This window comes from Manacus vitellinus, unplaced genomic scaffold (assembly GCF_001715985.3).
Source record: "Manacus vitellinus isolate BGI_N305 unplaced genomic scaffold, ASM171598v3 scaffold_29_pilon, whole genome shotgun sequence".
Classification (NCBI taxonomy): Eukaryota; Metazoa; Chordata; class Aves; order Passeriformes; family Pipridae; genus Manacus; species Manacus vitellinus.
The window spans coordinates 1,025,777-1,051,445 of NW_021940207.1; positions in this window are offsets into that span (position 1 = coordinate 1,025,777).

The following is a 25,669-nucleotide window of genomic DNA, read 5'->3' on the forward strand; positions in this document are numbered from 1 at the left end:
AGATGTTGGAAATGTCTGCCAGACATTTGGGAACCCCAAAAATGGCGTGAGGATTACAAAGTGTAAAAATAACAGCTTCAAGGGTTTGGCCTTCTCTTTTTTGAGCTTTGGGCTGTTGTTCAGTCAAATCATAAAAACTGGCAGGAGTGGGCATGGTGCTGGGAGAGAAGGGAGGGATTTTTCCACATACATTTTCAGACTTTCTTTACGGATGGAGCTTCAGCCAAACTTGAAAAAAAACAGAAGCTATGAAGCAGCTGATATACAACTAAAGAAATGGCAAGTAATTTTTCAGTCAGCAAGATTTTACCTTTAAATATATCTGCTTTGAATAAGTAGGACAGATTGGCATGTACTGTGGTTGCCCCTTGAGGCAGTGTGGGCACTGTCTTTGAACTGAAGAGCATGGTAAAATTCACAATTTCGACAGACTAATTCAGCTGTTAAAGTGTGTGGTGAGGTAAGATATTGGCCAGCTTAATTTTGACACATGCACTTGAGATTCAAATAGGCCATAGTTCTTTGGCCAAGGCTGGCCCAGGCCAGTGGCCATGGCTGCACTTGGGCAGCACATTTTTCCCTTCTGCAAGCTCTGGCATTGCTCCAGTTCCTGTAATGCAGGGTTCTTTCATCTCTAGCCAGGCAGCTGTCTGAGCAGTTGTCTGGAAGAGAAGGGGGTTCTGTGCTCATGCAAATCCATGGATACAAAGAGAGGAAATAAATGCTGAGTGAGAAGGAAAAAGTCCGAAGGACTGAGACAGATGTGCCATTCAGAGCTCAGAACAGTGTCTGCTCCTTGAATTATCTTTGGTATTTCAGACTAGGTGTGCTGTGGGTGGGTGCCATCCACCTTTTAGCATTATTACCCACTGAGACACGGACTGTAACTAAAAGCAAAAAAACTGAAAAAGTGGTGGAAGAAAGGGTCTTTAAAAAACACCTCATTCACTATTACTTTCTTTTTCCAATTTCCCTTTATAGCCTTTTTTGCAAACAAACACATAATATTTTCTGTGCTCTGAAAGGGAATAAGGAATATGAGAGATCCAGTGAGCTGAGAATAGGGTAGGATGGTTTTCAGGTTTTGCAAATAAAAACCACCATGTGTTGTTTGCTGAGTGTCATTGGGTTGAAATCTTTGTTGTTCATTCATACTTGGCCAGTCAAGGAGCATTCACTGAACCTGTCTTCAGATACAGGATGTTCTACATAATATTTATCTAGATAGTTTTTTATCTCCTCTGACATGTCAGAGTGCCTCCTGTGCGTGCCAATTGTTTTGTTTGTGAACAGTGAGCTGCAAGTGAGCCACTAAACTAATAAGTAAGTTATCAGCTTACACATACAGATGGTAGTTCCTGAATTTTTTATAACTTGTTCTTCACTGAGGATTTCTTTTCAATGGCTATTTATGTGTATTCTTAAAAGTTGATTCAGTCTCCTTCTAGGATCACATAGTGCTGGAGGGTCTGTGGTTTTGACCAGGATCTGCCGAAGATGTTGGGAAGGTCAGGACTTCTGTTCTCAAGTCTGAGATGCCCAATCAGTCTTGAATGGGATGTATGAAAGTCACCTCCCCCTCAAACCCTACATCACTCTTCAGTTCAGCTTAGTGCTGGGATTGCTGCTCGGTCACTTCCTTCCCGTCTGTGCTTTTTTTGTTTATCTTTCCAGGGTCACCATCCTTCCTTCTCTCCAATTCACTCCCCTGAGTTCAGAGATGATGGGTTTTTTAGAGACAGGGGACCATCAATTCAAACTTCCAGATTAAAGGACAAATTTTAATCATGGCCTAAAGGCATTAAGAAGCACTAATGCATTGAATGCTGGAAGATAGTAGGAGCAGAAAAATGCTTGATTTAGAGATAAAGTGACCCAATGCTAATTACATCTGTTAAGCAATCCAAAAACATGTCACAAATTGGAAAGGACCTTTCCCAATTAGTAAAGAGTTCATTAAAAAAAGACTACAAGCTAGCAGGAGATAGAAAGAGCTTGAACCACACATATATTTTAACTATATTTGAAAAGAGGAATGTCTTTTAGAAAAAGTCATCTGTGTCTAATTCTGAATAAGTGAGACAAGTACTAGAATCACAGAATCACAGAATATCCTGAGCTGGAAGGGACTTACAGGGATCACTGAAGTCCAGATCTTGACCCTGCACAGGACCATTCCCAAGAGTCACACCATGTGTCTGAAAGCATTGTCCAAACACTTCTTGAACTGTGCCAGACTTGGTACTGTGACCACTTCCCTGAGGAGCTTGTTCCAGCATCCAGCCACTCTCTGGACACTCTCTAATACCTTTAATTTCATACCCAGTAAGGCCCCTGACTAGCAATACCTTTTCCCAGGTTCTTAATTCAACCCCTATCAGTAAAGTATTCAAAATGTGTGCTTAGGTTCCACTGATTTAAATATTTATTATTGTATCTATTAACATTTGCAAGATTTATGAACTTGTCTGCTAGTCTTTATCCATTTTATACTCCTACTTAGGGATACTTTTCTGTCCTTGTTTTGCAAAATGTTGTCCAAACTGTGAACAAAGAAAGAGAATGGGCCCAGGGAGTTTAGATGTCTATTACAGAGGAAAGATTTATCAACACAAGGTGGATACAACAAGCATTTTGTGAATCCCCTCATGAGAAGCTCTCCCTTTGGAAGCTTCATTCTGCCTAGCTGCTGGGAAAGTTTACACAAGGATGGCTGAAAGGTTTGCAAGAATGTTTAGCTCATGAATCTTTACATGACTCTCTGACAAGTGTCTTTTTTGCACAGTCTACTGAGTAGATTTAGTTGCCTTTAGCACCAAGTAACTGTACCAACAGTGTGCTAGAGCCTGCTGCCAGCAATCAGATAGACTTGCTTTTTGAATATTGTCAATACCTTGATGTTTTTCTGGACACCCAAAGAGTTTGTAACTTACAGTGAGAGAAATGCTATTTTCACATGGAAGGCAGGTTCACCATGCTAACAAATAAGACAGACACATGCACATGAACAAGCACAGAATATGCACAGTGAGCTTCAGTATTGGCATCCTGGGTGTTGCTGTAGTGCAAATCAGTGGAAACGATTGCAGTTAACTAACAGGTGGCAAGGTAGAAGAACTCTAGTTCTTTGCATATTCCTGTTTGCCTATGAATTAAAAAGAAAAGATATGCTACAGCTACATGGTAATATATGATGTAATTCTGCAGCCCTTCTCTGGCCAGACTCAGGCAGGAATTCCAAATTGCTAAGCATCCCTATTTTCTAGGGCAAGCAGTGGAAACAGCGAGTTTTTGGCCATTCTACAAATTCGGGTCTATTAGTTAGACTATAAATGTGGCCCAAATGGTGGCTTTGAAACCACACCATTTCACTGTTATCTTGCAGAGTTTAGCAATCTTACCTGACATAAAAACATTAACTGGCACATCTGTGGTCCTGAAGATAAATTCATATCACCTTCTGGAATACACTTCCTCCTTTTAACTCTTGTATTGCTGTTTTCTATAATGTGACACCTTAAAAAAGACCTAAATAATCTTGTGAATTTTTTTCTGATATTTAGATAGTCTCTATTCTATTAATGTATCTGCATGTGTTTTGTATTTTGGAACCTTTGAAATTACAGCTTTTGATCTTCATTTCTAAACTTATAATATATCTGAAAGTATGGTTGTCAACTGAGCTAGTGAGTATATTTCTTCCTATTATGTCAAAATCAAATATAGAAAGGTTATGGATCTCACCCAGTATCTAAGGAGAAAATGGAGCTCTGGGACTTCTGCACATTGCTTTCATACTAGAGCTGAGACTCTAAAGGTCTTTGTACAAACACTCTGCTCCTGCTGCTGGTGATATAAAAAAAAATAGTAGTCTCATGTGTAGACATAATCATCCTCCAAATACAAGTATTTCATTTTTTGATTGCACTTGCACAGAAATCAGGGATCAAAATAATAAATTTGGTCAAGTAACATTTTGCCTTCTAACATGACTGTTCCCAAATTAAATTAATTCAATTTTAGATTAATCAATTCATGCTTTGCCTATGGAGGGCTGTTGAGTTCAGATTCTCAAAAATCAGCTGGAAAGGATAAAGGTTGAGCAATTATTTTTATGATTGGCTGCCCATTCAATTTCTGTTTCTCTAATGGGCTTGTTCAGTGAATATTCTACCAAAAGTGAGGAAATTGGTTCAGCTAATTCCACTGCACAAAAAAAAAGATGAAAACCATAACATTGTATTTAGCTGCCTGCTTTTTATACAGGTTCTCCCTAAGCTCTTGTACTGCATTTTTTTCTGTATAACTTAATTGAGATGGATGTGACAAAGGAAGATCAGCTCTCACCCTCCACTGAGCCCTGGTGCAGCAAAACACAGACACATATTCCTCAGTCCTGCTGCCTTTGGTGAACAAGCAGGGAGCTAAAGATATGCTGTTGCTCAAATTTCTCCTTGCCTTTGACATTAAGGGAAGCAGTTATTATATATAACCTGTTGCACATCATTATTACTTCATTGATCTGCAGTGAGCAACAAGGATTTATAGCAAGTATGGGTCTGGATAGTTATCATAGGGACAACCGTGATGCTTTTAGCCAGAATCAAAAACCTGACAAGGATCTCTGACAACCTGTAAAATCACATTAACTATAAAAAACAGGTTACAAAAAACCCCCCCCAAAACATAAAAACCAAAAACGAACAAAATAAGACAAAAAAAACAATGAAAGTTCAGAACAGACTTACTGTAGGGTGTATAGGGCAATAAAAAAGGGTTGTCTGAATAAAAACCTTCTCTCAATTAGCCTGAAACCAAAAAATAATGACTACTTGAAGCAGAGGGAAACCAGTGAAATTACTCTGGAATGAAGGTGGGTGTACAGAGCAGAAGGTGCATGCAAAAGCAACTCTCCCCTGTAGAAACAAGTTGCCTCAGTTGCTTGCCTGACTCCCCACCTGGGACCTGCTGATTGTGGAAGTATAGCACTGCTCCCCCTTTCCAACACAGATTAATGCTATTTTAGTAGGAAGAAAGCTGTGGGGCAGATTTATAAAGATACAGAAGTGCTTAACTCCTGTTGTTAACAAAATTCCTTTAAAAATCAGCTATTGTGTTCTAACCATTTAATTTCTCTGATTATAGCTTGAAGTATATTACTCCCTGCTTAAAATAACTAGTCAAGTCATGAAAAGAAAAATTATTTCCTTACTGAATTTTAATTCCTGTTTAATTATAGGCTCTCACTGGCTTTTGAATGTAGGATCAGTGGAGAGTTCAGCACTTTTTAAGATATACCTCCCGAACAAAAAGAGGAACAAAGAATATTGTATCAGAACAACAACAAATAAGTCTTAATCTTGAAATCCAATTCCTGCCTCAGTCTTTCCATCACACCTATTTCACAGGCCTAAATTCTGCTGTGATTGGAGTAGACAGATCTCTTTTCCATCAGGGAAGAGGCAAATTAGAGAGAATGCTCACAACCCTTGAAGAAGAACGAATCATAACCCACAAACTCTGGGGAGTGTCACATTCTACAAAAACTATGAGAATCCTTGGCAAATGCAGGGCTATCTCCATGAAAAGTTGAAGGCTGTGTGGACTCTGATATTCCCTGTGGTTTATCCTGCCAGCAGGTTCCTTTGTGGCTATAGTGACAAGGTTTTGTAAGTCACAGATATTTTTTGATACTGAGAAGGTCTGCAGGGCCTGGGCTGTAGAAAATTATGTGTTCTTTGTCTGCAAGAAAATACAAGAGCAAGTAAGTGCTAGAACTGCTATTTCCTTAATTACCAGCTACATTCAGTTGGACTAAATCGTCTAAAAATAGAATTAAATTTATTTGAATTATCACAATAGCTTTATTTAATCTAGAACACGTATGAGCAAAGCTTATTTAAAAGCTGATCAATCTTTTTAATTATTCATTGTTCTTCAGTTACTTTGTAATGTGGGTGGAAAAACACTTGAAGCTTTTTTCTTAAAGTAGCTAAATCCATATTCATGTTTAGCTTGGTTTTCCCATTGCTTTTGAGGGCAGTAGTGAGTTTAAACTGTATCAGCATTTGGCTACGAGTGAATTATAGAAAATTATTTTAATTGATTTTTATGTTTTGAATAATATGTTAACAGGCAATCATTGAATTTTGCTTACGTATATAAACAAACGAAACTCATGGGAATGTGCGATGTTAAATCAGATGTTTTACATTTAGGCTCAAATCTAACTAATAACTTCTAAATCCGCTTTTGTATGCACATGCAAATTCCCATCTAAAGCTGAGCCAGGGACTGCAGGGCTGGCCTACTAGAATATTTTAGCACACTTTTCTATCAAGACTGAGTTCTTAGACCCAATTTTCATTTGAAAGCAGAAATGAGTCCATAGAAGTCAGTGGAATTACACAGTTGCAAAATTGATCTCACCCCTGAGACCTTACGCAAGCAAAGGGCAGACAGAAAGCCTGGACTCCAGGCATCCTTTGCATGCCCTTGCCCTGAAAAGAATGGGGAACTTGCTCATTTTCTGGCATGTATTGATCTGATTTGGAGGTACAGCAATTTAATTTGTTACCCCAGGATCCTTGTGGCTCTGAGCAGGTGGAGCAAACACACAGCACGGTGGAGTTTGGCCATGGCCTGTGTCTGAAAACAGGCTGTTTGAGTGCTCTGCACACAAATGAGGAGTCCCTGTGCTGACACTTCATCAAATTAGTCTCCTCTTCTTTATAGACCTTTTTTCACCCAAGTCCTATTAAGAGTCATTAGCATCAGGAGAGTTCAGTACTCTGGACTACAGGCTTCCCTTGTAATGTCTGCTAGAATCACATACAATGTAAATACTAGAGGAAAATTCAAGGAAAGATAAATTCTCTGCTGGAAAGGAATATTTAAAACCTATTAATTGAAAGAATCGTCAGGGAGGAAGAGACCAGCTGCACTGTAAATGAAAGACATAAAAGATAAACTCTTTCCATCACTGCAGTTCAGAAGCATGCAGAACTTGAAGGCAGATGCTTTGTGAGTTATTATTTTTTTGTGTGGGTAGTTCATATATGGCCTTTGTAATATGCTGTAACTCTGCAAAACATATTTGTGCCTTCCCTTCCCTTTTTCTTTCTATTTTATCTCCTATGTAAATGACTTTTCTGTGCATTTAATGATTAACACATTAAAAAACTTTTTACCAGTTAAAAACAGGTATTATGAAATACTCCTTGACTCTATTGGGAGTCTCTATTAAGTGTATGTTAAACAAGGAATTTAAATCATGTAATAAGAAAGTAATAAATTTATTATTGAAGCATGATCTAGCTGCTCAGAAACACTGGCTCTGTTTCCTGCATTGCCACTGTTGCTTCAAAATCCTTGGCAAATTGCTCCAAGTTTCTGGGTATCTATATTCGATTTTTGTCCCGTTTTGGGTTTGTCTACTTAAACTATTCATCAGGGTGAAGACTTTTTCTCTGTCTTTCTGTGTATTTTTCTTTGTGCTTTAAAATCCTAATCTAAATTTGAGTTCCAGGCACTGCTGTAGTTCAGTAATAGTGACAGACAGCAGCAGCAATAAGTTAGGATTTAAAAAGGCAGTTCCTCTGACATTTGGCATTTAATGTAATGTCAATATGCTGAGAGATTTTAAGAAAGTAGTCTGAATCATGCTGCTGTCATTCCTGAAATCTCTGTGCCAACTCAAATTGAGAGTGGCATGCGTGGCTGGTATTGAGATTGAGAACTCCAAGAAAACTTGAGTGAGTTTTACTAGAGCCTGCATGAGAATGATGACCTTCATACCATAATATTCAGCCCTTGGTAGCAATTGTGCAATCAATGATAAGAACAGAGTTTGAAGGTTTTACAAGGATGACATTTGACAGACTCAAATATTTTATCAGTGGCCTCTGTGAGAATTTCTTTAAGCACCACTGTTATGTAGCTGATTGCAATATGAAAAAGGCAAGACAGGAGGATGCAAAAACACTCAATTCCTTACTACATTACAGCTTTTACAGACCAGTAATCCTGGGGTCAGAGTGAATTTCAGCTTTGGAATTAACTAATAAAAATATGTCCTGAGTCAATGTAGGAAGAATTGTTCTTCCTCAGACTTGATCTGGACAGTATCATCAGCAAGGACACCTGTAAGATACAGGTAAAAGATCCTGATATCTTCGATAGCTTAGTATGCCCAGCATACACCAAAGCACAGTTTAAAGTCAATAAGGGTTGCAAGGACAGGTAAAGCTGATCCCTCGTGCAGTAGGATTTTTTCATAAATTCTCACAGTGGTTTCACTTTGATCATCTGTCCCTTTACCTACTGTGCAGCACTGTGTGGAAAAAAATTTGGGAAGCCCAGCAGCTTCCTGTACATCTCTATTGATATGATCTCTCTTTTGATAAACAGGTATTTTTCAACAAAAATTTTTATCATCTCTAATTGTGAGCTGGTCCTGATTTTTCAGTACAGAAGATAGACATCATTTAGAGCTGTTCACATGTTTTCTGTAGAAAGAAAAACCACAAAAATCCATTCTTTACATTCTGTATAATTCAGTCATTTGTTCTTGAGAAAATCTGGTGAAACCAACCAATAAACTTTGATTTTCAATTTTTAAAAATCATTAGTTTTCTCCCTTTTCCACTTCAAGTATGAAATCTTTCTAGAGGCTGCATTTACACTTCAGCTGTAGGGCATTTGCTAAATGGAATCACAGCAGTTAGATGATCTCACTGAGCCATTCAGTTCAAACCCTCTGGTAGGTTATAATTGAAAAGTAAAAGAAACTGGCCTTTTACTTAAGGATCCTCCTGATTCAAATGGTGACAAGTTTGCAAGACTGGTGGCATAGGATTTTGGATTTTCTCAAATAGTTTTACCATATAGGAGGCAATATCACTCCTGCTAATGATGGAAATAGAAGTTGGCCATGTAGACTGGCATGATTTATATCACACTATAAAGTTCTTTAGCCTTTAATTCCACCAAGACTTACAATCTCTACAACCAGAATTCTCAAAAATTAATGAATGTAGAAGTTGAATAAGTGTGAAAAGGATGCAGAAATTATTTCCTAACAACTTAATTAAAATGTTTATTTTAATCTTTACAAGGGACCTTGCTTTTAAAAGTTAAGATTCCTCATGGAGAAACTGGCTCTGAAATGGGATTGATATATAAGATAAATTATTTGTTACATTTCTAACAGAATCATGAAGCTTTAGAGGTTTAATTTTCTCTTACTTTGCAGAAAAAATATAATTTGAACTTCCTCTAAATGTGTTTTTTCTCAGCCAAATGTGGCTACACTGAAGTGTTTAGGTGTTGCCAGTGAAGCTGACTCAGAATTTTTCATCACTTCGTAGGTAAAACAAATGCGACTGGCCAGACAGTGCCACGGCTGATACCTTTGGGACTTCTTTATTGCCAATGCAAGACAAATGGCTTAAATCCGGGAAGCAAGTCTGGTGGAAAAGCAAAAACTGGAACAGAAGTCAGCTCCCAATCCTTCAGCTGTGACTCTGCAGCAAAACTTTGGTTCTGTGAGTAGCAGAAATAAGCTGTGGTCTGGAAAACCCGCAGTAACAAATCTTTGGTGTGCAAAATTAATACTCTCAAATATCTAATCATAAAGTAGAAAGGCATTAATTTATTTTGGTGGCTTTTGAATGGGAGGGTACTTAGTGTTATTAAGCAAGCAATGGTGGGCTTGTGAAAAGGCTGGATAGCTGGGGGTATATTGCTGTGGCAGGAAATACATACAAGGGAGGATAAAATAGGCAGAGTCATACTCTTCTGAAAGTGCTGCCAAGTGCATAGCTTTCAGAAGAGTTACTACCTAAATTACTGTCTCTAAATATCCTTATTATCCTTAACCTCCATTTAAATGAAGTGCAGAAATAAGGATATGTGCAGCCCTCTCAACTGGGCACTGTAATATGTTCTCACAAGAAGCCAAGGCTGAGAAAGACAGTTATCAAATGATAGGTAATATGGATCCTGTTTGCTTTTTCTGTCTGGGATTGAAAGAGCCAGAGAGAAGTATAGTCAATTTTTATGGCCTGAATATTCCTTATTATGAGAGAGTCCTACCTCTTTTGCACTAAAATGATGCTGAATCAGGCAAGCCTATGCACAGTGAAGCAAAATATAAATGAATACTGTTTGAGGGTGGAAAGATAAATATCCCATTTCCAGTCAAATTAATGCTCCAGCATGGAAAGGTCCCAAATGGGCCAGTCACTACAGAGGTGAACAGTAGGTTACTGCAGTTTTATTGCTGCAGAATTTCACCTTTAAGAAAGAACAGTCAAAGTAAAACCCATAATCTCCTTTTGGAGATACCTTCTCCAGCTCAGGTATATTGTCCTGGATGCTTTCCCTCTTCTTAAGGAGCAGAATAAACTCTGGCTCTGAACTGTATCAATAGGGCAGTGAGGTTTTATGCTAATCCTGTCCATTATCCACTTATCATTACCTCTGCAGGTTCCTACGCTCAAGGCAGACCTGTGTTTTTCCTGCACCAGTGCACAACTCCATGACAGTTTCCTCAGTCTTGCTTTCAAGCTTTGTGGGAATTCTAATGGAAGCACTAAATCATTTTGCTATGGAAATTGAGTCTGCTTTGCCTAATAGCTGTAATTAACATTCACCCTTCCTGTTTTAAATGAGCATGCTGCTCTGGGATCCTCCTCTGAAGACAACATTTTGCTCATTTTAGGTCTTGCTTGTCTTTCTAGCAAATAGGTACCTTGGGAATTGCTCAGAGATAATTGCTATCACAGTTCATCGTTCCTCAAGACCGAGAGTTTGTGATTAATTTGTACAATATTTATATAAACAAGGGCTAACACAGTTGTGCAAATTATTTCTTTTTGTATGAAAGAATAGATTATTAGCATGGACTTAAAATCAGTTAGTTTATGCTCTGCACATTGTTTTAATTTATGTTTATGAAATATGACTGTAGAAGGCTTCCAGCAACATTGCCTTTGCCTTCTGCAGCTCTAGGGCTCAGCTTATGAAATGTTGGAAAATAAAGCCCACTGAGATAGACAATGACCCTTTCCAGCTCCATCCTGCCACCCCAGTGACTAAACTTAATAAAATCCTGGTGTGTCTGGAAACTTTTTGTTAGCAAGTGGGGTTTCAAGGTGGGAGAGTGACAAAGTAGCAGCACGTTATTGGCTGCCTTCTACCTCCTGTCCTTGAAATACGATCAGGGAAATGCCCGTCAGCCACAGCAGATCCTTTGCTACAAGAATATCCCTTTGGGGCTGTGCCAGCCCGTGATGTACTGGAGCAGCCTCTATTAGATGGCTTGGTGCCATGAAACCAAGCCAATCTCCAGCTGAAGAAAGAGAATGCAGATTTACAGCCACTTTACTCTACCCTAAACTGTACCTGCCTGAGTGCAGTTTGGAGCACAGAGTTGCTATAGGAACCTGGTGACAGCACCCAAGGTCCCCTTGTGTTCAAGTGCCATTTTCAGTCCCGTAACAGACACATTAATTTACATGGGAAATGGTAACTGGGATGATGGTCTGATGCAGTTAATCCCTGTCAGGAGAATTCACTGAAATAGATTCAGAAAAGGAAGGGTCAGTAGGAAGAGTTTGAGGGAGAAGGGTACACCTTTTTTTTTAGGTTTTTTTTTTTTACGCATGTTTTCTTCAGCATTTGAAGGCAAGATAACTGAAAAATTTTAAAGTGAACAAGACATGATTTGGACAGGAAAAGAAAGGCTGTAGTGAACATCCAGACCATGAGGAGCAGGAAGCTGTGCCTGCCTATGTACTTCATGACAGGTCAGGGAGCATGGGGTGTCAAAGCAGAAAGGTTTGGACTGGGATTTTTAGACTAAGTCATCTGCTTTGCACTGGAGCAGACAAGCAGTGCTCATTTGATTAATTTTATTATTTTGCTGTAGCAAAGTCCAACAGAGGGTGACTTTACTCCAGTGTAAAGTAGTAGTGAAGCACAGAGGTTGCTTCACTGTGGAGGGTGAAGCTCAGAGCCAGTGTTGATCACTGCTTCAGAGACGCTACCAAAAACACATCTCTCTGCCACCATAGTTACCTGCCCTCTATAGTGTCTGTGCCCATCTCTGCTAAATTCTGACCTCTGTAGTGAATGCACTATTTTGGTCAGCATCAATCAGGCCTGATTTGGATTAAATATTTACCAAACTGTTTGCAGACAAAGGGACTGCCTGGTCCATCTCCTGCTGTTTGCACAGTAAATAACCCAGGCATACATCTGTCCCCTGCACATACAGGTGCTCTCAAAACAGGGAAGTATAAAACCTGGTTTTCTGCCTGCCTGGGTGGGATTCAAAGACACAGAAAGGAGTGAATCAATGAGGAAGTATTTAGCTGTCAAAGATAACCTCTACCCTTCTGTGCTCCAGTCACATTCAGAGAGACAGCTCATCCACAGAACACTTGTTTTAGGACAAGAGAAAGAAAGCAATCTCTTTCTGAGTGCCCAAATACTTTGGTATGCTAAACATTAAAGTAGGCTTAGATTAAAACAGTTGTCATGTAGCAAAAAGTTATGTAGTTGCCAGTTGTATGGAAAGAAGTAAGTCTCACTGCTTTTCCCCTTTAAACTGAAAGCACAGCAGGATGAACAGGCAAAACTCACTAATTTTGTACATGGCCAAATCCCACAGGCTCAAACAGTGCATCCTTCTCCCATAGAGGCTCCCTGCCAAGGTGATGGGCTACTGCCATGGCAAGCAGTGAAGCAGAAATGGCAGATCCCCTCAGCTACCTCACTCAGCCCTTGAGCTGCTGTTTAAAAACATGTCCTTAATCCTCAAGTATGTAGCCAGCTAAGTCAAATCTATGTCCTGAGCCAAAACTTTGTCCTGAAACCGCTCTTGTGACTAATCTGAGGTTGGTATTAGAAATTACTAAATATTTATTTGGGGATTCTGATGGTGCTGAGCATTTTTTTCCTGTGGGAGCTCCTATCCCAGTGACCGTAAATGAAGAACAGGACTTGGATAAAGCAGATGGTTCAGCAGATGGTGACTTGCTCCGTTTTTAACCAGGCTCTTGTGTAAATGGAGTGTGGCATGGATCTCTGTATTCTTTTTGACTTTGAGAGTGTGTATGTGTGCTTTTGGGGTTTAATAAGTGTTTAGTTATGAAACAATGTATCATGATGATGGCATGTATTTTACTGGCTTTTTAAAGATTGTGGTAGTTCTTGAAAATTTAGTTTGTTCACTGATTCCTGAAGCCAAGACTGTCTTTGTCAAAGGAGTATTTTTGTGCTGATTTTTATTAAATGGGAGCAGCCATAATTCTTGACTGTGGGATTGGATAAAACAAGATTTTATTACAGCCTTTAATTTTTTTCCCCCTCTCTCTTTTTGTTTCTCTACCATTTGGTTTAACTTTCCTCACTGCCCAGAGCATTTAAATGAAACTGAAAGAGGCAACTGAAGAAGGGTGAGGTGTGAGGTTCACTCTGCAAACAGTTCTGTCGAGCTGTCAAAAGTTCAACAGTCCCCAGCACCTACCTACCATTCCTGTGCTGAGGTAACAGCCCCCTCAAACCTGCCAGCAGGATGGCTTGTGCTTGTGTTCCCTAACCCATTTTATTCAAAATTAGATGGATTATTGAAAAAAATGTACTGCTGAACCATTTCAACTAATGTGCCTCATTTAGACTGATAAAGGTTAAGGAAAAGTCACCTCAGCAGCCTGAGCATCAGCAGATCTGAGGCAGCATAATTTCTACCACAGGAAATCTGAGGATTTGCTGTGAGGATTAGATTGAGAGTGGAAGCATATTGCCCTGGCACAGCTGGAACCAGAAGAGCATGTCCTTTTACTGCCTAAGAGTGGTTAAACCAATACAGCATCTTCTGTCTCCTTAAAGTTCATATTCCTGTAACTTACATGTGAATTTTCTTCTAATTTCACACTATCTCTTAATGCCACAGAGTGGTCTCTCAGGATCCAAATTTGTAAGTAGGGATGTAATTGAAGGTGGTCTTGTATCTCATTTTATGTAAATTCTCTATCACCTAGTATCTCAGTGTCTTATAACCTTTCATTGGGAAAGGGGAATTTTTAACTTTTGATGTTTGTTCTTTTGCTCATTATTATCCCAGGCAGGTGACTGTGCAGGTAGAGTGGTGTTTCTGCTGCCAAAGTTCACAGGTTTAGCAGACTGTTTTAAATTACACTAAAATATATTTTGGTTTCCAAGCCAAAAGACAAGTTATTTGCAGAATTGTCCAGCTTTACTTTGTCTCCTGCTCAAAGTGTTTCTAAGCTGAATATAATGAAGATCTATTCTAAGAATTCCTAAGGGATCTCTTTACACAGAATCTGGAACTGATCCATGGGTTTCCACACTTTAACCAATGCACCGTCTAATATTGATTTCCTTCAGAAGTCAAAGCAATTTGTTTTCCTTCCCTGGAGACTCTGGGTTTCTACCTTTGGCTGCAGTTCTTGAATTAATATGGAAATTGAGACCATCACTTAGGACTAGTCTCACATGCAAGCCCAACGTGCAGTCACACAGAGCCAGATATCCTGTGAACACCTGGGCACTCAGAGGGTGCTTGGTCTCCTCTGGCAGCTGGACAACTCACACAGCTCTTTGCTCATCTCTGAGCTTCTGTCCAAGGAGCAGAGTAGTAATTGCCTTATTGCTGATCTCTTCTTTATTTTCCCCTTTCTTTTGATAATGTCAAATGTCACTCTGGAGCAAAGGCCAGCACAGTTCTCTGGAAATTTGCTTAAGCTGGTAAGGTAATAAGGAGCTGATTACAAGCCAGAAAGCAGCTCCATGGAAAGCAGCCATCTCTCCCATCATTTATCTATAGTCACCCACAGGTGACTGTTTGTCAAGCAAAAAGTTTCAGATTTACAGCTAAAGCATAATACCTTTCTTCTCATCAGCATTCCTAAGCTCCCAGTAAGTGTGGTCATTGCCTGTGCGAGGCTTCTTCCATCAGCTGGCAGTGTCAGGGCAGAGTGGCTCTCACTTGCTTTATACCAAATAAACCTAGAAATGAGACACTGGGGAACCAGATGTCACATCAGAGTGTTCCAGGTTGGAATTGCTCATGTAAGCCTCAGTATCCCAGAGGACTGAGGACCTTGTGCTCCACTGTCCCTGTGTGCAGGCTCTGTGCTGTGCACATGGAGATACAGCTGAGCCTGAAGGGACACACGGAGAGCACGGGTACTTCCAGCAGTGCAGAGGTCATAAAATTTGCCCTTTTAAATGGCATGTGTGATCTTGTGAATTTGTCACAATGCCAAGGGAGCTGAAACAATTCCTCCTGGACACAGAGACACGAGTACAGGCAGTGATGTAATCAGTTAGGATCATATCCAGCCTTATTTGAAGGGTAAGGTTCTTGGTGGTGCTAAATGACAATCTGTTCTGAATTTAACATGCCCATATGTCATCAGTAACTACTTACAAAACACACCTCTCATTTTAGATCCAAGTTTGCATCTGCTCCAAGCAAAACATGTGCCATCTCCCTGTATATTCCTAGCAAGTCTATATTAGACAACACAAGAGTAAGATGAAACAGGAAAAATCCCTTTCTATATTATGGGGAAATCGATAACAATTCACTGTCATTTTTAACTGACTTTACCTGAATATAAAATCTCAGTGCAGAAAATATCTCAAAATACTTCACCATATTTCTGTGACATGCGAAGGGATATTGTAGCTCAAGTACTGTCCCTTATCAGAAACATTCTGATACTTCATTCTGATTTGTCCATCTCTGTTTCATTGCTCCATCATACAGGTAAAGACATCTTTAAAATAAGGATCCAGGCTGAGAGCAATCCATCCCTGAATATTGAGACGCCATATAGCTGGTAAGGTTTATGAGAGGTTATGGCTTCAAAGGAATTGATTTATAAATGTTTTCTCTTTTTAAATATGCAACTGGACATCTAGTATAATTTACAGAAGCATATGACTGGCTTATATACTTAATTTTCCTTGACTAACAGCCAATGTTTAGGTGTTTCTATACATCTCTCTGGCTGTTTCTCTTCAGGGCCTGATTTTCAAAATCTTGGATCTTACGTGACATAAATGGCCAGATTTCAAAAATACTCTTTTCTCAGCATCCTTAACTCTTGCAAATTCTGCACCTTTTGTATCATTATTTGATATATACCTTTTCAGGAATTTTAAACTTCTAGTCTAAAAATAATAAACCATATTGCATAGAAATCTGGAATCCCAGAATATAAAAATTTTAACACTAGTATTTACAATTGAATGGGGGTTTTTTACAGTTACAGTGATGCAGAACAAAAACCCTTTTAAATTACAATTCTGCTCTAAATAAATATTGTTGGTGCTTTGTTTGCTTAGCCTACTGATTTTCTATATAAAAAATATAGAAAATATTTTAAAATTACATTTTCATATATCTTTTTGATACAATCCTTGTGCCTGCAGGGAGACTCTCAAAGGAAGGTAATAAAAATGTAGCAGTTCTGCTGTTGTACACTGTAGTACTAGAAACAAATTTTCATCCTCTTAGATGCATCAATTCCAGGAGGAATGGGAGAGCAAAAGTTTACTTTTAGCATCTAAATGAGGAGCCATGTCAGTCAGCAGCCTTGTTGAACAAGAAGGTGCCATGACTGCTCACCAGAACAAGACTACTTTAAAGGGTTTAAATGACTGTGCTTTATTCAATATTAAGAAGGGATTTGAAATTCCAAATATTTTTCTAAGGGATGTTTCTGCTGAGCTGGTGCTGAAATTCCAAGTTGGAGAAATAAGGAAGAGTTTTAAGATCCAATTATAATGAAAAAAGAAAGCAAATTATGCCCTACAGAAATGCTGACACCAGTATAAACCCGGTGACATTCCCCAGAGCTGCCTTTGTTATTAATGTTGTTATTTACTCTTTGGTGGTACAAGGTCACGTGTGACTTTTGGAATTTTTTTTGCTGACATGAATAACAATATCTTGTAGAGCTCCTTCTCCTTCCCCATTGTCCCTGCTTCCTGTTAACGTGCCAATATGGATCAAAACTAGGCCAAAATTATTTTGGCGATAACACCTGAGATGAGATGTAATTAAAGTGATAGAACTGCTGTGCTTTGAAACATTTGGCCAAGCTACTGAAGGTGGATGGGATGCACTGCACCATTCCATCCATCTGCTTCCCAAACCACAAGTCTTCCTAATAGGAGAGATATTACGAGTTTCTCGTTGTTTCACAAGGCTATAGTTAGGGCTGCAAACTCCTATTTTTGGACACTTTAGCGACTACTGTGAGAGTTTGTGTGATAAGTAAGACTGGGAAGGCAAATTCACATCTTCCCAAATTAGCAGCCTCCATGGACCCATTTTTCTGCTCTTTGTCCCATTTTGTACAAGACCAGCTGCCTTTGTGAGGGTATAAAGGAAGGTGCTACCCATATGTACTCAGTGTGGTGTGCTGCAGGAGCTAAATGGCTCCTCAGCAAGAGCTTCAGAGTGTCTAATGGTATTGGAGTTATAGTTAGGCCTGGAATACATTTTGTTTTTTCAGAAGTTTGCTGGTTTTCTGATTATTGTTTTTTAACTGGAATCAATATTTTAAAACCAGACAATATAATCAGAAAAGTTTTTGGGAGAACTTCATAATTCAAGAGAAAGTAAGAAAATACTCAAGAAGTTTAAAAATCCCTATTTTCTTATGTTTGAACTCCAAGTTTAGATTTTAAAATCGCAGCAATTCAATTTCATTTTAATAAGATTCAAGGATATTTTAAAAATTAGTAGCAACCTAGAAGTGGCTTCTTATTGAGACACCAAACATGTATTAATGTGACTTAATCCTGTATGAGATTTCCTAATTCAAAATAAACCAAATGCAATTTAAGCTCAATTATACATGAAAATTACTCAAGAAATGTACAGTTAAAACCTTTCAATAAATTATGTATGAAATTGGGTTATTCTGCCACATTGTCAGAAATGCAACATGTCAAGGACACCACATTAAAAAAAATCATGGGTGAATATAGAAAACACAAAATATAATTAACTGTGACTGCTTTTAGACTCACATTTTTCTACCTGATTAAAATTTAACCTAAATAAATTAAAAATCACTGGGAAAAAAAATTGCCCAGCAACCTGAAGCCTCTTTCTAATCTTTGTGCACTTGCTGAAGTTTTCTTCCTGTAGTTGTGTTGACTTCAAATGGATCAGGGCTGTGAAGGTTCCAGATAAATAAGGCATTTTTGCAAAGGTCCCAGTAGGGAAAAGTGAAGAATGTAGTCTTATCCTGCTAGAGCACAAACACGCAGGGGGTTCCCCAGGCAGGAATAAAGATGAGATAAAAGGAGTAGTTGCAGTCCCAGCAGCTCTCACACTGTCAGTGGTACTTGCAGCAGACAAAGTGTGTTTTTCAACTCAGCTCATACACACCAGGACCTCTTCCCACCCAGCCCAGCCTCTTGTAGTAAGATTTAGCTCTTGTTAATTCAAAATTGACAAGGGTGGTTCCACTCACATCTCTTTTATAAGCAGGCCAGTCACCTCTCCCTTCCTTCCTTCTCAAACAAGAGCAGTTCCAGGGGTTTATCAGTGCTCACTGGTACACCTGAGAGGAGAAGAAAAGAGGTTTGTGGCAGAAACAAAACCACCTGCGGCGACGAGCTGCAGCCTAATTAAACTTAACTGTCCCCCAGTGCTTTCTTGAGAATAGTTGCTCAAAATTACCTCAACTAATCCACTTCCTTAAAACCCCCCGAGGTTTTGTTTTCCTCCCTTTTATTAGAATTCTACCTTTCTAATTCCCATGATTGTGATAATGTTGCTTTTGATTCACGCTGGAGAATCTGCAAGCAAAATTTGGCCACCTGGCATTAAGACCGAAGTGCTCATCTTGACAGCTCTTCAGCCTAAGGAATGTTTTCATCCCTTGCCCACCAGCATAATCCCAGAGCTCTCCATCTGACAGCACAAGTTGCAGGCTAAACTGTTTATTAGAAGTTTTTGAGAATAACCAATGTTAGGCAGTGAAAACAAAAGTTCCCACTGACTTAAACAGCAGATTCAAGGCCCTGGAAAGAAAATGAAAAAAACTTTTTTGTTAATGAGAAAATATAATCTTCTATTTATATAACTCCTTTTTATTCCAGAGAACCTCATCAGTTCAGGCTTGACCTTATCTTTCTCCCTATTTTGTTCACCACTTACATATTTTCTATGTGGTGTCTCACAAGTAAGTGGATTGCAAAAGTAGAATTAGGCCCTTTCTAAGTGAGTAGCAATCTAACTGTAAATGAGTAATAATCTAGCACTTGGAAAAAGCCTTTAAGAGGGCAAAAGAGCACTGCAGTGTTGTATAATAACTGTCACAGCTGAGTTCAGGACTAGGGGAGGAGATCTCAAAAGGAAAAGGCAGAATTTAGGTGCACAGATAAAATGAAATTAGAAAAATGGAGTTTGACTGTGCTGGCATTTCAATATCAGTATGTAATAAGAGCTCACTGGAAATTCTCAGGAGGAATATGTTTCCTTTGGAAAATGCTGATAATACCAAAATCTAAATGTTTGGCTGGACTGTGTGCTATGGCAGTGCCACCCCCAGAAATCAGGCAAGGAAGGGAATTCTGCCACATCCCGCATTGCCCAGGCTAGAGCTCACTCTTTGCCCTGTTGCGGTTTTTTCCCTGAATTTTAGGCACAGAACAAATATCCATTCTGCGTGCCAGGAAGCAGAATTGTCCATGCCTCCCTTTTTCAAGCCACTGCTAAAATAAATGTTTAGCTATTTGCAGCCCTGGGGCAGGACTCTGTCCCCCATCTCTCCACCATCACCTCATCCCAGTGGATTGAGTGTGCCTGTCCTGAGGCCCAAAGCAAGGGTTTCTTATCCTGTGCTACGTGCTGTGATGGTGGGCACACCCACATGATTCCACACCTTGTCCCGTGTTCACGAAGGAGCTCCACGTTCTTGAGAACAAACTGAATTGACCTGGCACTGAAGAGCTGCTGGGCTGGAGAGTCTCACAGAGGTGGAACAGAAAGCTGCTTCTTAGTTAATAAAAAGTTGAAGGGACTTTTCTCCCGATTTAATAACGATGATGATGATAATAATAATTTTGTCTTCACACGAAATTTATATTTCCATTAAGAAACATTTTGTTTGTTTCAAAAAATAAAATGTTATTTTCTGCAAGAATTATTTCTTTGATCTAATACCACAAAACTGAGCTTCTGTTTTTCTACCAGTAAAGTCTTAGGGCTTCTAGTCTTTGGAGAAATGTCATAGAACTCAATCATGTGTATGTTTTATTTAACTTTAGCAATAGATTATGGGTTTTATGAAGCCTGATGGATGCATACACTTGGCCCTTGACCTCATGTTTCATTTCCTTGGTATTCCATTCATTTTTCCATGGTTTTAATGAACATATTCTTTATGGTCTTATCTTTATCACAGAATTGCATTGGTGGAATTTAGTATATGAGTTTAATCTAATATGGTTAAACCATTACAGAAAAACTCATGTTTCTTTTAGTTCACTTTGAGTGGCTTCTTTTTTTTCATTTTATGTGAAATTACTAGAAATATTTTAATGTAGTTGGTAACAAGCTACTCTTCTCAGTAAAGAATAGGGTATTAAATCTTTTGCATTGCTGTAATTACACTGATAGGAAATCTGGTTTATCTTATATGAATGCTACTTTCTCATATAATCATCCCCTGTACACAAGAAAAACATTAAAGAAACCTATAGATTTTCTTGCTTCTGATGAAGGATCTATTTGAGAACATTTGGCATTGAAAAATAATACAGCTGTAAAAAGTCTATTTTATCTTCTTGGCAGTCAGTTTTCTGTTTAGGTGAATCTGAGTAGTCATGTAAAGGATGTTTTTTTTCCATTTCAAATATATATATATTTCTGACAGTGGCCTTCTGGATCTTTCCTAAGCAATACAAGGCATGTCTAAGCATTATATTCTACCCTCAAAGTGTGAGTTTATGCACAAAAGTAACACTTCTGTTCACAAAAGCAAAACTCCTGTTCACAAAAGCAAAGCCTGGTGCCAATTACATTAACAATTACTCTCGAGGGTTTGCTAAGGACCTTTGATGTCGCTCATTATTGTTCTGTTACAGCCATACTGTGGTGGTTACTGAATTTGGCAACTTAGAGCAACATGGAGAAGGTAAAGGGGAAGCAGTTGTGACCCTAACTGTTTTCTGAACACCTCTGAACCCATTCAGTTTGCACATATATAATGAACACTTTGTAGGAAAAATTGGAGATGAGAGACAGAAAGAGGATAAACACAGACTTATGTATCCAATAAGCTAGAGGAGATTATTTTTCTATTTTTCAGCTGGATATAGCTGCATCCCACTAAATTCAGTCTCTCCTTAATGGGATTCTTTGTATACTTTGATCAAAACCACAGGAAACCACTAAGAAGAATACAACTCCTTCCCAGCACCCCCTGTTATTTTGACTGGCTTTGATGATCTCTGAGGCAGCTGTTACTTGAAAAGTTTAAGAGATAGATCTGTAATTAATAGCAAGGAAGCCAAAACTGGAAAATGCTTAAGATGTAAGAAAGAATTTTTGATAACAAAAAGGACTATAATTTCATCTCTTCAAGGCAAACACTATTATTTACTAATTTTATATAACATACCTGGCATATCAGATTCCTCTGCATCGGAAGGTAAATGTCAGTGGCAATGCCAGATGCTCGTTTTGAGTGTCTGTGTACTTCGGGAACCTTAACTTCATTTTCAGGATATGGATGGACCTGAATATCAATAATTTCTCTTTGGAATTCTTCGACACATCAAGCCATTGCAAAGGTTTTGAAACCTGCACTTTTTACTGAGATTTCCAACCCACTGAAGGATTTTATTCAACTGACTTCACCTCTGTGTATTTCAATTTCCCCATGTAGAAAATGTGGATCATCTAATTTCTGCATATTACTTCGAGGCCTACTGATTGCAAGGGCAGTATAAAGACAGTACCATTTTTATAAGTACTATTTTTATTTTTCTGCAATATCTCCACCTTGATAATCAGAACGGTTTGGTTTTGATTCAAAGTGATAGGAAGAGACTTAAATGAAACAGGGCAGTTTGTGGATGTACAAGATTCATATTTTTGTTGCATAATTCTTTTCCATATGAATGTATATATTTCTTTGGGGATTTCCTGTATACAAAGTCTTCCTGAAAAGTTCAGAGCTCTCACCTCCCTGAACTGTAAATTATTGCTCTGTGCAACAGGTTAGACTGTGTGTATCTGATGGTATTCTCAGAAACCTGTTTTAATAATTTCAGAACAATTGATGACATTTTTAATATTTTTAAAGATGCAATAAACAAGATGTTAAATTACCTAAAGAAGAATTATATTCTGTGTCTCTGGCAGACAATAATCTCAGTCAAATTCTAGCTCTGAGTCAGGTAAGATTTACTCCATCCCTCTTCACAGTCAGTGCAGAGGGAATTTTTGAGTATAATTAGACCTGAGGAGCTGGGCTCCCATTAAGAGTTTTCTCATGAGCGAGAGAGAGGTGAACTCTTGTTGTTTGCATCTTTGTCTGCTTCTCCCAGCAAGGGATCCATCATTAATGAGTTGTTCTGGAGATAAATAGTGCCCTGGTGACACTGGAGGGAACAGGAATAGCAGCAGTGGTGTTGCAGGTAACCCTCCTCAGCCTTAGGCTTTGCTGATCAATCAGCAGTGCCTTGGAGAGCCGACAGCCAGGAGGGTTTGGCTCTTTATCCCTACATGATGATTTCCCCTCTGCCTCATCTTTGGCATGTTTTAGTTTGGAGCTCGTTAGATATGTGACTCAAAGCATTATGCATTAGAACCCAAGCGTACAAGCAGGGGCAATTAATAGTAGATTTATAAATGTCACCGGCTGGTGTCTTCATTGTTGTGGCACACAAAAGGCTATTCTGAACTGATTCCTTAAGGCACAAAATCAATGAGTAAAATTGTTTAAAAAATACATGTCCATAGAGCTCCTTGTGCTTCTTGCTGGAGTAAAAAGCATTAGTTCCCTGGGGAACTGTGGGAATCGCACTAATTTTCTCAAGAAAAGAAAATTTAAAAGCCCTCAACAAGCACTCAGGAAATGGCACTTTGCATTTGATGCTTGGTCATGGTAAAAATATTTATTCAGTAGAAGAATAACCATAAGAGAACATTTTTAAGAGCTTTCATACAGATTTTTTCCACCCAGACTTGTATCAGATATAGGTCTGTCAACCACCTGAAAAGTGCATTGTGAAAATTTTTCCAAGAAATAAAATGAAACTATTCTTTGAGAAACAGGAAACTTCTGAGTTGGATTTTTTCTTTTTTATGGTAGCCGTTTCCATTGTGACATTTGAATGTTCAGATGTGACATTAATGGTTTGTGGGGGTGAACTGGCCAGTGACTCACAAATGGCTCCTGAATTTGCTGTTCCAGGAAACAGCAGGCAAAGGAAAGCTGCAGAGTCTGTCAAGAGTTCAGCTGTTTGATCCACTGCCTGGTAAAATCTCCAGGCACTATGCTCTGCTCTAATCTGTTTCTTATTATTTGTAGTTGAAACTATTTTAAGTCAGTCAGCAATTACATATTGTTCTTTCTATTTGCTACAAATGTAATTAAAATAATACTGGTACAGGATCTAGTCATGTTCATTTTTTTTCTTGGAAAAATGTTTGCCTGAGCTGAAGTAGAGGTAACGTTGAGGTCACAGTGTGATATAGTTCAGCCCTACTTTGCCACCTAATGCCATATTTCTGAGATTAGCTTTTCTCAAATGATTCTTTTGCTCCAAGCCAGAGGCCTCAAATTCAGGAATGAGCTGAAATAGCCGCTGGCTAGAAAAGTTATAGCTGATACAGATACCCACTGGAACTGGATTTTAGAGAGAACATTCAGGTTATACAGAAAAGAACACCAAATTATATGTCATTAGTCATGGGTACAGTAAATGTTTTGGAAAATATAATTGTGGGCTAATGCATTTGGGCTAAATCCACCGGCTGCCTCAAGTCCTGTGACTTCAGTAGTGTTTGATATTGTCAAATTCTGACCTTTCTATATCAATATTTTCAGAAAACTTGTGGAGAGTGACATAGCTTTTGGAATTCATGGGGATTTCAGTATGTTTTGAGAAGGTCCCAGAACACTGTAAATCATATTCAGGGGAAGATCACTAGAGAATGTAGAGGCCATTCCTTAACAATACATCTCTGCTCAATGTGTCACTTCAATATATGCTTTATCCAGAAGCTTGCAGATTACAGTGTCATGCATCCTGATCTCTCCTGATTTCTTTTGTCTTGCATGTGATTAAATCTATAGGTTCTGTTGTTACATCTGACTGAAAGAAATCCAACAGCAGAAGAGAGCCAGGAAAGAACTTCCCATGCTCTAGGTCATGAAGGGCCCATCTGTCCCATACAATGAAAGGGAGACCAATGTAACTTCTCTAATCAATGTTCCTGAACTAACGACTCTGCCTGCAAAGCTGGTGTTACTGCCTCAGATTTGGCACTGCACCAAGGCAGTCACGTTGCTGTCAAGCCCTCAGTGCTCTGTGCACTGTCTGAGTGTCCCAGTGCTGGTTGGCAATGATGGGTTCTCCTAACAGATCACAACTGCATGTGGGATTTACGTCTAAAAGGCATATCAAAGTTGAAAGGTATATCATAGATCAGACTGTGTGGATCCTGAATTATGTCACTGCCCAGAGAGCTCATCAAACTAAATTTGAATCCCTTGTCTCCCCTGGGGCTGTGCGACAGGAACCAACCACAGGTATCACCCAGTGTGGTCACATACCAGGAGCAGCTGCACAATCCACCAGCATCACTCCAGCTCTGCGTGAGCTGTGGGCTGGGATTTCTGTGCTGCATTGCTCAGAGGCACAGAGTAGGAGATCACCATTCATTTTTCTCCCCTGGTGTTTGGCACAAACAAGAAATAGCTGGAACTAAAACGGTTAGCATAGGTTTATTAACTTTGAGGGAAACAAATCATAAAAGGGTAAATTGAAATTAACTGGGTTGAACACAGGGTAAATCAATAGGATTATACAAGGTTTACAAAAAGGGAGGACTTTCTTCTATTCTCTGACCTTTTATGAAGACAAGCTTGAGGAAACACACACGAATGAGAAGATTCTGAGCTCTAGCTAAATAGCAGTAACCAGATGTTTCTAGCAGGTGCTCTAAGCCCTGAACAGTGGGATTTTGCTACATGATGTCTTATTTGTTTAAATCCAAAAAAGGACTTGACTAAGGACAGAAAGATGCAGGTGGCTATGCACTCTGCTTCCAAAAGCTCAGTGGTATCTCATTTGCTCCAGCGGGAATGCAGACGGAAAATTTCTTCTCAACAGACAACTGATCTAAGAATAACTCCCTCAAACCGATTTTCAGGCTTCTTTTGTATGTAGATATTAAACAGAAGTAATTCTATGACTACTAAGACAGTTTTTGTTATTGGGAATTTGCATTTGAAGTTGAATTGAATTGGGGAAAAGTTTCCTCTAATTCATTTCCCTCTAATTTTAATTCCCATTTTGAATTTTAAGTTCTTGATGATTTCAGCTCACCATTCAGAGCAGTTTGTCCTATGGCTGCATAGTGTATTATAGCAAT